The sequence below is a fragment of the Phalangium opilio genome, unplaced genomic scaffold (assembly GCF_054372755.1).
Source record: "Phalangium opilio isolate 3A_F unplaced genomic scaffold, DU_Popi_V2 ptg000002l_1, whole genome shotgun sequence".
In the NCBI taxonomy this organism is placed as follows: Eukaryota; Metazoa; Arthropoda; class Arachnida; order Opiliones; family Phalangiidae; genus Phalangium; species Phalangium opilio.
The window spans coordinates 7260137-7273721 of NW_028324144.1; the positions used below are offsets into that span (position 1 = coordinate 7260137).

Below are 13585 nucleotides of genomic sequence, written 5' to 3' on the forward strand. Positions count from 1 at the left end.
AAAATATATCTTTAAACATAAATAAACCGCAAAAAACATTGAAACCACGCGATATGGGTAGTCCTTTCTCCCTCAGCCCTCCAATATATATAGGATATAATTTAAGAGAATACATGTAAGAGAATGTTAAACAAGGAAACAATGTATTAAGCCCAGCAGAAATAAACCGTCTGTTGCGTAAAAATCGAAAACCAGGAGTGTTGTGCATGCCCTCTCCCTCTCGCTTCTTTCCTGCAGAGAGAATTTATAATAGGGAGTTGAAGCTCTTGCCCTTGACAGTGCTAAATACAATGTAGCTCAAACAAGTAGGCTGCGACGCTAAAACTGGCTACATAAATTTCGGGTCACATGACACTCCTTTAATTTTAAAGTCTGCCCTCAATCACAATTGGTTGTACAATTACCCAATAAGGGTTCGCTATTTCGAGTGAGACTGGCGCCATTTGGAGTTATTTTAAGTCGAACGTTTTCCTTTCCCTAAAAAGGTAGTGTCCACCTCCTCTAGAGACCCTCCCGCAACATTCTAGAACCACCCTAGAGGGAGGGGCCACAAAAAATTATACCGGAAATAGATCTGGCCAGTTTTGTTGATCACGTGATTTTTGAGCTACATAATATTTCTCAGTTTCCACTCCCTAATATAAATTCTCTCTGTTTCCTGCCCCTCTTCCCATCTCTGTTGGAATCGAGAGCAGCTGATGCTGGTTGCCATGGTCCCGCAAAAAAAAAAGACTGGGAAAGAGTTTTCTTACTTCTTTTCCGGGTAAAAATAAAATTGAACAGGCCATAAATTTAAAATTGAAGGCGAGTGCGCGAGGGCTACTGGTGGCAACGTAGAAATTAAATTAAAAGGAACGGGAGAATGGGCAACAGTTGTCCAGATCTTGGCTTGAAACTGGGTCTTTTCTAAATACGGAATAAAGCGCCATCTACAATCAGGTTTGTTATGTTTTCCGTAAATCGAAGACTACAAACAAGAGTCTTATGTCCGTAACTTAGCGCCATCTATGATGTAAGGTATTTTCCATAAGTTTGTCACTGGTTACAAACTGGAGCTTGTCATGAAGTGAGTGAGCTAGGTAGGTTATAGATTCTCGTAAAGCGACGCCTGGTTAGGCGCTGTCAAAGGTTTAGTATAGACTAAATAGAAAAATGGACTGGAAAATCGAGTGTAGTCAATTTGTCATGAAAAGACAAAGGTGAAACATCATAGATATTCGCAAAGCGACGTCTGATGAGGCGATGTCAAAGGCTTAGTACAGTGTAAATAGGAAAATGAACTGCAAAATTAACCGAGTGTAGTTGATTTTCGCTTGTCGTTCTCGAACTAGCTCGAGCTGTAAGTTTCTAACATTACAAAGTATAGGTATTTCATACTTATGAAATATATCTTGTGTTTTAACAAGTTTGTCGTTCATCTAAGACCATACAAAAAACGAGTCTTACAGTATTTTGCCATTACTGTTTGTGACAGATGTAGGCGAATAACAGATTACGTTAATTAAAAATTGCATACTGTAGGCAAGAAGAGAGTTTCTGTTCCTGGGCATACAATCATATTTTCTATCGTAGCAACTGTAGGGATGCGTGTCCCAACTGTACATACGTAAGCGAGGTGGCAAGAAATAAACAGATGATGCCGGATGAGGCTGAATCGAGTTTAAAACAATGGAAGGAAACAAGATGGAGCTATCTACAATATAAAGTTTTACGAAGACCTAGTGCAACTACCGTTCTGTGTTATTAAAGAGCGATTCACCTTCGTAAGGTGCTGGGTACAGCGCCATCTAGGTTTGGTACGCCCTTTACGAAAGAAATACGCAATATGTCACACACGGAGATCACCCATGCAAAAATTATGGGTACAAACATGATCATAAAATAAAACTTTGTTTTGATCAAAAACGATCACAATTGAAGATCAAAGTTTGATTCTTATTTTGAATGGTGTATTTATTAAATTTCCAAACAGATTTTTGGGTGTATTTCTTTATTACATTTTGTTATAGATTTCGGATAAAAATCTTTGAAATTTTAATTATGGGTTTAATGTAAAATTAATCTAGTGATTTAAGAACCAGGGATAGATATAATTTTAGAAGCAGGAATGGAGAACAGGGTAATCTGGACCCCCTTACCCAGGACGGGGGGTATGAAAGAAGAGGCGGGTCATAGTGACAGAGGTAAAAAGGAATACGTATTTTTCGCCGTTATCGTCAGCAACGTCATCAAAACGTAGTTTAAGTGAGACAATAAGATAATTTAAACTTTTCGTTACGTGTTGGAAGGAGGGGCTCTATACTGGGCTATGAGTCGGACTGAAGTAAATACTAACCGTTATCCATTCCTACTTCTAAAATTAAATCTATCCCTGATGAACCTAAAATAAGGTTGCCTTCAACTCCCACGTTGGCAGCAATTCTATCAGTTTTAGTCAACAGTTAAAAAAGTCGAAACTAAAAAAACCTGAATCGATCAGGTAAGAAAAAGTTTAGGCTCTATAGATTGAAAAAGCGCGTCTGATTACGGAAGATCAAGCAGAAATTCTTTTAAGTCTTTTTTTTTCTTTATTATTTCTTTCGCCCCAATTTTTTTGTTCTTTGAAAATTTATGAGTTTGAGGAGGTTGACGGGTGACGGCGAGGGGGAGGGGAGGGAAGGGGGGAGGTGGTTCGAAACGGCGCTCTTCGAATTAGGCCTCGTATCATTAAGGCGAAAGGTGAGCCTTAAAAGTCATTCATCTTCGAACGCCGAAATGGTTTCGGATACGCCCAAAATAACACGCGTAAGAGCAGCCATTCCACGCGTCAAACGGCACGAGCATCCATGCTTTTGACGTATTGGTCAAAACTCTCTCAACCTCCCTCCCTCCCCCGTTTCCACCTTACTCTTAAAACTTGAATCACTATACATTTTCACATGAATATCAAGCAACGAGCTTATTAAATCGATAATTGCAAGAGTAAGAGTTGGAAACTTTGGTAAAAGGACCAATTTCTAAAAGGGTGTGCGAATTTACAATTTCATATTTTGCGACGAAAGTGGTATTATGTCACACTTTCAAGACTCTACTTTCAAAATATCAAGTTTTTAATATAATTGAACCGCTTCTATTTTTAAAATCCATTCAAAAATCACGAAAACTCAGTTTCGATATATCAATAATTTTGTCTTGTTGAGCTTGTTCGCCCGTTTGATGACATCACTATGACGTGAGGAAAAAAAGCGCGGGAATCCTATACGCGTCTCGAGCTTCTCGCCAGTCTAAACTCTGGGTCTGATAGTAGAGAGAGTGGCACCATCTCACGTGAAAAATATATCTGCTCAACCATTTCTTAGCGTAGCACTGAAGCAAACGTACTAAAGGCGTTCATCTATACGTTACAAATCTTAACTATCAACCAGCTAACAATATCTTTTGGTGAAATAAAATAAATTCTTCGCAGCCCTTTCTTTTTGATGAAGTTATCAAACCGACTTCCTGCACGATTATTAAAGGTGTGTGGTTAACAGTACGTGATGAGTTAGCTATATAGACGTGAAAAATTGTAGGAAATTTGGGCCAAAGGGGGTTATAATTTTTGAAGATTGCCATTTTTCTATCCAGACCATAACTGTTGGGAATTGAAGCTTAGGGGATAATTTCAAGTTGTGTTTTCGAAATTGGGGTGGGGTTTCTAAAGTTTCCTTTTCTGGTGATATATTGACAGATGGGCGGTGCCCTTTCAAGATTGATGTCCGATTTAATGTACATTGTACATAACTGTTGGGTTTATTCAAGCTATATTAAGAATAATATTCGTCATTTAGACTATTCGTGCGTGTAAAACTCAATGACCGAATTGAACCCGCCCCTCTGATGGGTATACTGAGCGCCCTCTCGGGAAAGCAAATCAGTTTTGAGTGGAAAGCAGAGCAGTCTTATAATAACAAAACTTTACATATTTTTATTATCCAGATGCATGCAATCCCTGAGGCGAATGACAGTCTGTTTTTCCTGCAAAGGGTACTTTTTAACCTACTTCTGGGTTAGGTAGAAGGTTGAAATTTGGCAAGGGATTTCCTGAGATCCCGTAAATGCTGTGAAAATTCCTAAGAGCGTTCTCCCTAAAGTTTTTATCCCTAAATACGTGAAAATCCAAAAAAGATTTCTAACGTCTTTATTCTGGCCTAGTCTTTACTTTGGCCTTTCCCTTATAGTTTAGGTGAACCCTACCTCCCTTTCCTGTAAACGACAGGCTTAAAAACTAGTATATAACTTTATTTATTTTAGAATAATAAAATTAATTTATTTTAGAGGAATAAAATCCATTTATTTTAGAGGAATAAAATCCATTTATTTTAGAGGAATAAAATCCATTTATTTTAGAGGAATAAAATCCATTTATTTTAGAGGAATAAAATCCATTTATTTTAGAGGAATAAAATCCATTTATTTTAGAGGAATAGAATTTCATTTATTACAGCAGGAATACATAGTTTTCTTCAACTTGCAATCCTTAAGATGCCATTTCCTGAACGGTTAGTATTTACTTCAGTTCGACTCATAGCCCAGTATAGAGCCCTCCCTCGAACACGCAACAAAAAGTTTAAATTATCTCATTGGCTCACTTAAACTACGTTTTGATGACGTTGCAGATGTCGGGGACGGTGAAAAATACGTAGTTCCTTTTTACCTCTGTGGCTATGACCCGCCTCTTCTTTCAGAGAAGGGGGTCCGGGACTTCGACGCGCGCCCAGATTACTCTGTTCTCCGTTCCTGCTTCTCAAATTACATCAATCTCTGTTTATATATAGTAAACTTAAAGTTTATTTTAAAATCAAAACTATACATTATCTCGCCCCTTATAGTACAGCCTTAAAACACCCTGTAATATTTCGTCGTCAATAAAAAGTAAGTAATATCAGAAGTATATAATACATCTCTTCGAGAGAAGTGTACCACAAAGCGGGGTAAGTGTAATTTCATTCTTCCCAACATCGGAACATTTTGAGCAAGGTCACTAAACCGAATCACATACGCGATAAATAGTTCCCTCATCATTAGTCTATTTGCGTTAAACTATTTGGCAAGACGCACTTATAGATTTTTGTCTCACCCCAAGACGAGGTTAGGGAGTTGATTGTTGAGGACTTAGTACCAAACAGTTATAGAATTCACCTTACGGTGCGATGCCCATCTGTAGTTTGATGAGCGGGAGAGCAAACAAAAAGGGCGAGCTTGGGAAGAATGACGTTACATAACTAATGTATTAAGATGATACAGAGTGGCATCCTTCTATTATCCCCTTCTGGTAATATGGATCCTAGCTTGTGAACTAATTTTTGAGAATGACATCTGGTTGGTTCGCGAATGTAACTTATGACATTATAGATCGAGGACTAGAATCTAAAAATAACCCTGTAGCTCGCACTCGGTCTACAATGAATCAATCGCGGCAAAACTATATAAAAGCGTTTTCCGCGACCTCCGTATACCCAGACCGAGTAAATTTAGCCTGAGGTGGACAAAAGCTATTCTGCAGGCCTAGAAACAAAGAAAATAAAAAAGAGCCGATAAAGAGGAGGATTGCTACGCTTACAAGAGAAGGAGACAACAGGCCGGATCATTTATAAAGGTCCTCGGAATAGAATCTGGGGGGTTTGACTGTATCAATGTAGGTATATATATATACCGCTTTCGATTGTAAAACGACACAAAACTAAAACAAATACCCAAAAGAAGGTTGAAGAAATTTTTCAAAAAAGGATGGAAAGATCATGGTACTTTGATGTAAGAAAACAATGGTTTATGTCATGAGCTTTCAAGGCTCCGGAATAGATTTTCATGGGTTAGAAGGTTTTCCCTGAACGTCTAAAGTAACTTTACTCAGTTCACGGAACAAATTCCCCGCTCTTTTGTAGAGACGTCGGACAGTTGACTAATACCATGAACTTTATTATCTTAATTTAAGCAAGAAACTAGCGAGCCAACAGGAATTCCTCGAATAGACCTTTTCGACGTATAAAAGGAGGTGGGCAAGCCTTAATACCGGGACGTACAATGGGGTTGATACATTGCCGTCTCTGCGCACTATCATGATACAAAAAGACTACTGCGCAGGCGCCAAAAAGTGAGATGGAAAGCATCGAAGTGGTCTATTTCTTGGTTTTCCTCGACCGTCGTAACTTTCCTGACCAACAATCCACACTTATTTGTAGAAAAGTCAGAAAGTTGTTTTTTAACGTGATAAGCGATCTCCTTTCTACAGTTCAGAGAGATAAGATTCAAGGTTGTACAATTAATCTCCTTTTCTACTCCTACCTGATCAAATCAAGCTATTATCTTAACACAAGTAGAAAAACCCCAGAAGATATTAAAATATTGCATGAGAATTGAAATTTCGCTTCATTTAATAATTGTCTGTACTTTATGAATACATTAAGCCTTGGCTTCAATTTTGATTTCCGGCCACTTCAACAATACAGGGCGTATACACGTAATGTCACGTGATTAGTTAATGCGTGATGAAGAACAGAAAACTACCTACATCATAATAATCAAAAGAGGAATATTTATTTCTCAAAAAAGCTGAGGAGATGAATGAGACAACCTTTATGGAATTGTGAGGAAGGTTTTCATCATCTTTAAAAGGGAAGTTCCCAAACCATTTAAGTCAAATGCTTCTACGTGTAGCGTGGATTCAATATATAGACTTTCTCTCAGCGCCCGCGCGAGACAATGGATCGAATTGTTTCGGGTCAAGACCGCGGGAGGTCGCTTCAACGTCGGCACAGGGCTCACTCACCGTCGTTGCTCCGGTATTCCTCGGGATGGCTCACCTCTCCATCTCCAGCGATGCTCTAGCGCTTCCTACCTATTTCCATCGCCTTCTAGTTTTACGCGATAGCCAACATCGAGATTTATTGCCCAGATCCCCCAAACTTTAAGCCTTTGCTAAAGTCGGGGAGTCAACAAGACGCACCACGAACGACAACCTAAATATACCAGAGGTGCGGACAAAATATCTCCTCCGCCAAGCTACCGGGGTCCGTTATTACTAGAACCTCGATATTCCACGGAAGGAAGGAAGGAATTCAGAATTTTCCTACTGTAATTATCTATCACCCAATTATAGAATATATATACAGCAACAAACGGCGTTAAAAACGTGTTAACGATACCTGGTCTTGAGGTGGCCTATTTTTGTCTACAAGGTTGCCATATAGGTCAAAAAACAAGTTGGGAAACCAAAATAAACGTCTCTGAGTCGAGACGCAATTAAGAGATTTTTCTTAAATAATTAAATAAATATAATTGATATTAATTATTTTAATCGTCATTAGTTTACCTTAATTCCAGTTAAATCGTTTTAAACATAGCTATTGTTGACGTTTGAATTCAAGCGTATGCCTCTTTAATAATTTTTGGAACTTTAGGGTATGTAAGGCGATTGATTCAGAAATAATGAATCCGCAATAGCGTGAACTTTGGTGGAAGCCATGCTAACGTCATCGTCACTAGGAGATGTTGAAATCAGGGAGGAAATATTTTGGGTTTTCGAAATTCACAAAGTAAATTGTTACACTAGCGCTGCACTTGGCAATAGATACGTTTAAAAACAGAATTTCCTGAAGAATTGATTTACGAAAAATAGCATTATTAAAAATATAATGTTAACGTATATAAATAGCTTTTGACCTCCTAAAATGGTCAGGGAAAACTAAAAATGGGGAAATTTTAACATCAAAGTTTCGTAGTCTATGACAGATACGATCTTATAATTGTCTAAAAAGAATATTCCATACTAGTGAATTTGTTTATTTAAGTCAAGATAAAATCGAAAATTTGAAATATTAAAAAGAAATCCCAGAAAAAAAACATGGAAGAAAATCCATACTTTTGCAATTTTAAAAATGTTTGGGAGCATTAATTATTAAGAAATTGAAATATGTCCCTTGATTTTTTTAGCACACTATACCCATCTCATATCAAATTTACATCGAAATTTTAATTTAGTTTTGTGAATTAACATATTTTTCTAATGAAGTGAATGTTATAATAAAATTATTATTGGAACCAGGGATAGATATAATTTTAGAAGAAGGAATGAAGAACAGAGTAATTTGGGCGCGTCAAAGTCCCGGAGGGGTATGAAAGAATTAAGAGGCAGGGTCATAGCGACAGAGGTAAAAAGGAATTACGTCTTTTTTTTCGCCGTCCCCGTCATCAACGTCATCAAAACGTAGTTTAAGTGAGGCAATAATATAATTTAAATTTTTCGTCACGTGTTAGAGGGAGGGGCTCTATACTGGGCTATGAGTCGGATTGGAGTAAAACTAACCGTTCTCCATTCCTGCTTCTAAAATTAAATCTATCCCTGAGCTACTTTATCCCTTTCAATAGCGAGTCTACTAGAAATGAATTTGTGCAAAGGGTTGAATTTGAGAAGCAACATGTTTTCCATCATTTTATATTATTTCACATTGAATTTGACTGCACAATCGAAATAATCGCTCTTCAAACTAATAAGTAAGTAATTTAGCTTGGAAGCGTCTTAGTCTTAATCTTATATAGTAAGTCACTATTAAATATCGTATTTCTGGTCCCATTAGGGGAACGTTGACCTTGTTTCTGTCTATAAACATATATACGACACGAGAGAGAACTATATAGAGAAAGGGTGTTTGTGAAGGATGTTGGTGGTGTCTGTTTAGTCTGTCTCTAATAAGAAAGATCCCCTTTCCCCCGTTCCCTTGATACTTAGGAATAATCGATAAATGATCCACACGATAGGCCTTATCCTTATCACCATCCCATTCGAATCCCCCATACTCGTAAAACAACTTCGTTACCTCCATGGTTAGCTTCCAATTTCTATCCATGTACTCGCTCGCTATTCTAGAAGTTAATATCGTTTTCATGGGAAGTAGTTCACTCTTTTCATATTTGAAAAACCATCTATTATGTCCCTAAGAGCTTAGAGGAGAGTGTTAGATGGAGAGGCAATCTATCCCCCATAACGTTGCTTCTCTACCCCCATTTACGACAACGAAACGTTTTGGTAGGGCGTATGATTCAGCCGCCCCAGTCTATAACCTAGTTCTCACACACAAAAAAAACCTGTGACTGTTTTGAATAACCCAATACTGCAAATACTAAACTTGTTTATAAATCGCGTTAATTGAGCTACAACGTCGTTTTCAGTTTATCATTCGCCCTCCAACACCACAAAAATGGCGAACTAACCTGCTAATATGAAGCGGACTAAACCTGAGGTTCGACATATGCAAAGCCGCCCTTACGTTTTCCATTGAAGGAGAGAAGGATGGAATGGTAATACCAATACCTATAACGTTGTCTCTGTTCCCCCACCTATCTATGGCAGCGAAGTCCTCCCGGCATCCTCAGCGTTTAAGTACGGAAATGTATAGGACGCCCCCTGTGTTTTTAATATAGAAACTAGTTCTCATACAAATACAATGGCGCTACGCGGCAGCACTGAACAATCGCCTACCTTAAGGTAGGAGCGTGCCGCGCGCAAGGTACACTGGGAGTGTATCGCCCATAATCATTTGCACTCCGACCATCTTACCTCTTACAGAAGTACCGTTATGTACAGACAGACTTCTTCTGAAAGTAACTCCTTCAACATCCTATGAAAGCTAATTTCTCACGCAAACTGATGCTTCTCTCACATATAGATATATGAATAATGTGTAATTAATTTTATTATTTAAAGGCGTCCTTGGCTTTAATGCCAAGGACATTCAAAAATTCCATTAGCGGCTCTTAACGTTCCTTCACACGGTAATCTTTAGTAAAAAGCGAAAGATTAATACGCAGTGCGAAGAAACGAGCACTCATTTACCTGAATCGAAATTCAGAGATACCCAACTCTAACACTCTGATACTATAATATATCACATTTTCCCCTGCCAAAAGTAGGAGTATCCACTGTTAAAATGTAAATTCCTACATTGGTGTATAAATATTTTCGATTATATGTTATTCGATATACGGTCAAATGCTTGTATCCTTAAAATAGTTAAAAAATATTCGAACTAACGCAATAATTTTCGGAGTTATGATCAATTTGGCTTTGTAATATTAGAGTTAAACAGATGAAATTCAGAAATAAATAAATAAATAAATAAATTTCGTACTGTTTTAGTTCAATGTCTAAGATTAGAGATGTGAAATTACCGTAACTTTTAAAAACTGTGTAGTTTTGAAACTTTCAAGCAGCTTTTCAATTTTCACTCTCGCTTTTCTATAGTTTGCAATGCTTGGATTTTGGATCAGACTCGTCCTTGTCGGATATTCTAGTTCCAACGTTAGCAAACATTTTTGGGGAAATGTTGCAGTAGATTCTGGTGACAGTATTGGGAAATGGAAAATCACCAATTTTAAAATGAAAGTTATTGCTGGGAATGTGATTTTGTTGCTGGTTTAATATTTATCGCTAATAATATTATTTTATTAAAACATTTGGTTATAGTGAAAATATTTCATTATATTGAAGCAATTTTATTTAATTGTTATAATTTTATTATGTTGATATTCTAAATAGTCCTGGTCCATATTGAAGTAACGCCGCCGATACGGCGGTCGCTCATTTTCGGCGGCGAAACCTAGCGCCATTTTCGGAGGTGCAATGCTGCCAGACACATTTCCCTAGTATTTTTTTGGACTGATTGTCGTCGGCTGCTATTCATTCCGTATTTGGACACAGAACATCCCTAAAGGTTAATTTTTGTTCACGGAAACTTTAATTGGCCTTATTTCAATACTATTTAAATAAATTGGAAACCTCAATTTCTAAACGTGGAACAAAATATGTAAAAAATTAAAGAATAAGGCTAGGAAGCTGCCATTTTATAATTGTGCCCAGCAGTTCACTCAATTATGAAGCAGACGATAATCAGTTACCAAAACCACGGCCCAGGGCCCACCCGCTCACGGACGTGATCAAGTTAGCTATGCGAAAAAAATCCCTCTCTCCGTAAATGGCGGCCGATCACGTGATTTTATTTTTCCCGCGGAAAACGCCGCGAGATTCTTGAGAACTATGCGGCGCTCAAATGGACCAAGTCCTGGTCCATATTGAAGTAACGCCGCCGATACGGCGGTCGCTCATTTTCGGCGGCGAAACCTAGCGCCATTTTCGGAGGTGCAATGCTGCCAGACACATTTCCCTAGTATTTTTTTGGACTGATTGTCGTCGGCTGCTATTCATTCCGTATTTGGACACAGAACATCCCTAAAGGTTAATTTTTGTTCACGGAAACTTTAATTGGCCTTATTTCAATACTATTTAAATAAATTGGAAACCTCAATTTCTAAACGTGGAACAAAATATGTAAAAAATTAAAGAATAAGGCTAGGAAGCTGCCATTTTATAATTGTGCCCAGCAGTTCACTCAATTATGAAGCAGACGATAATCAGTTACCAAAACCACGGCCCAGGGCCCACCCGCTCACGGACGTGATCAAGTTAGCTATGCGAAAAAAATCCCTCTCTCCGTAAATGGCGGCCGATCACGTGATTTTATTTTTCCCGCGGAAAACGCCGCGAGATTCTTGAGAACTATGCGGCGCTCAAATGGACCAATACTATTAAATAATAGTGAATAAAGCCGGGCCTTCTTGTATTGAACTAATGTTTTTTTCCGCCACTAGAGGGCGCGCAACTGTAAAGCCCCAGCCGCTGCCTCCTTCTTTGTAACACACTTCAAGAGAAAATTTTATTAGGTTCTGTCCTTAACAGCGGGGCTTATTTCTGCCAGGACCTAGACCTTTTCGCCCTCTGGTGTGAAAACTTTAGTCTTTAACGTTGTTACTCTAACGAGAGAGCTACGTGAACGGTATACCAATACTACGAGCCTAGAGAACCAGTGAAATAAAAATATTTTTTCTTCTTATTGGCCCAATTTTCCGATAACGAAGTGTACAAACGCGCCTCCCTCAAGAACGTTTTATCCTATTTTTGACAGAAGACAAAGTATTTTTTACTGTCACTCTTAAGTAAAAATAAAATCGAAAATTGGCGCCATAGGGAAATAGCCGAAAGTATATTTTACCATTTCTACTATAACAATAATAACAGAGAAAATGCCTTTCGTCCAATCCTTCATAATTCAGAAAGTTCTCTATTTGTTCTTTATGTACAGTCACAATTCGTTAAAATCATTACAGAATTAAACCAAACTGTCCTGGTTGAAATCAATATTAGTAACACTTGAAGTAGCATGGTTTAGTTCCTCAAGGTTGGGTCTCCGGACCCCTAGCCTGTAAACTATTTAAGAACCTCCCAACAGTTTAGCTTAACACCTACTTGACCATCAATACATTGAATTCTAAAGTTCTAAACGCGGGAAGAGTTAAAAATTAATCTTAAAAATTTGGAACGCTTCACGATTTTGCGTGTCATCCTTGCGCAGGGGCCATGCTAATCTTCTCTGTATCGTTCCAATTTTATTATATGTAGTGCCGAAGCAACTACAATATCTAAGCCTTTCCAACTTCTATATATACCCCATTTTTGAAAAAGGAGTAAAGTGGGCGTATATTTCAGAAAAACACTGATTATTAAGAGAATGCCTTATAATTTCCTGTAGTTATGTTTCTGTTCGTGTATTAACTAACGTAAACTACTACTTAGCCGAAAAATATTAGAATTTGAGTTTATAATCAACTTAATATTTAGAATAATGAAAAAGGAATTAAAAATTTGGAACGCTTCACGATTTTGCGTGTCATCCTTGCGCAGGGGCCATGCTAATCTTCTCTGTATCGTTCCAATTTTAGTATATGTAGTGCCGAAGCTACTACATTACCAATTCGCTTTACACGTCTATATATACCCCACTTTTCGAAAAAGAATTAAGTAGGCGTATATTTCAGAAAAACACTGATTATTAAGAGAATGCCTTATAATTTCCTGTAGTTATGTTTCTGTTCGTGTATTAACTAATGTAAACTACTACTTTTCCGAAAAATATTAGAATTTCAGTTTATAATCAACTTAATATTTTAAATGATGAAAAAAAAAAAGAATTAAAAATTTGGAACGCTTCACGATTTTGCGTGTCATCCTTGCGCAGGGGCCATGCTAATCTTCTCTGTATCGTTCCAATTTTAGTATTTGTAGTGGCGAAGCTACTACATTATTTAACCGCTATCCACGTCTATTTATACCCCACTTTTCGAAAAATAGTAAAATGGGCGTATATTTCAGAAAAACACTGATAATTAAGAGAATGGAACATAATTTCTTATAATTTTGTTTATATTCGTGTAAAAAGTAATGAAAACTACGACCTAGCCGAAAAATATTCCAGGTGAGCGGTAGTTAGATAAGATAACTTTAGTTTATAATGAACTCAATATTGTATGTTCATAATGAAACAAAATATATATTGGAACGCTTCACGATTTTGCGTGTCATCCTTGCGCAGGGGCCATGCTAATCTTCTCTGCATCGTTCCAATTTTAGCATATGTAGTGCCGTAATAAGCAATCTCTGTCCATATATCCTACAAAAATACAATTCCGGGCCTAGGTTGACACTCCACTAAGTTGCTATGACAACGTGAGATCAGAT

General features: G+C 37.6%; 1 protein-coding gene and 5 non-coding genes across 9 annotated transcripts in view; all 6 read right to left on the bottom strand.

Annotated features, from left to right (window-relative positions):
* Positions 1-13585, bottom strand: part of Plc21C (Phospholipase C at 21C) — a 244036-nt gene that overhangs the window by 138657 nt on the left and 91794 nt on the right. The window lies entirely within an intron of this gene.
* LOC149718531 (U5 spliceosomal RNA) lies at positions 9725-9842 on the bottom strand. Its single transcript, XR_016381371.1, has one exon. It is a non-coding gene; the product is annotated as a U5 spliceosomal RNA (small nuclear RNA).
* LOC149718532 (U6 spliceosomal RNA) lies at positions 12378-12484 on the bottom strand. Its single transcript, XR_016381347.1, has one exon. It is a non-coding gene; the product is annotated as a U6 spliceosomal RNA (small nuclear RNA).
* LOC149718533 (U6 spliceosomal RNA) lies at positions 12707-12813 on the bottom strand. The gene has a single exon (XR_016381402.1). It is a non-coding gene; the product is annotated as a U6 spliceosomal RNA (small nuclear RNA).
* LOC149718534 (U6 spliceosomal RNA) lies at positions 13041-13147 on the bottom strand. The gene has a single exon (XR_016381411.1). It is a non-coding gene; the product is annotated as a U6 spliceosomal RNA (small nuclear RNA).
* LOC149718535 (U6 spliceosomal RNA) lies at positions 13395-13501 on the bottom strand. The gene has a single exon (XR_016381416.1). It is a non-coding gene; the product is annotated as a U6 spliceosomal RNA (small nuclear RNA).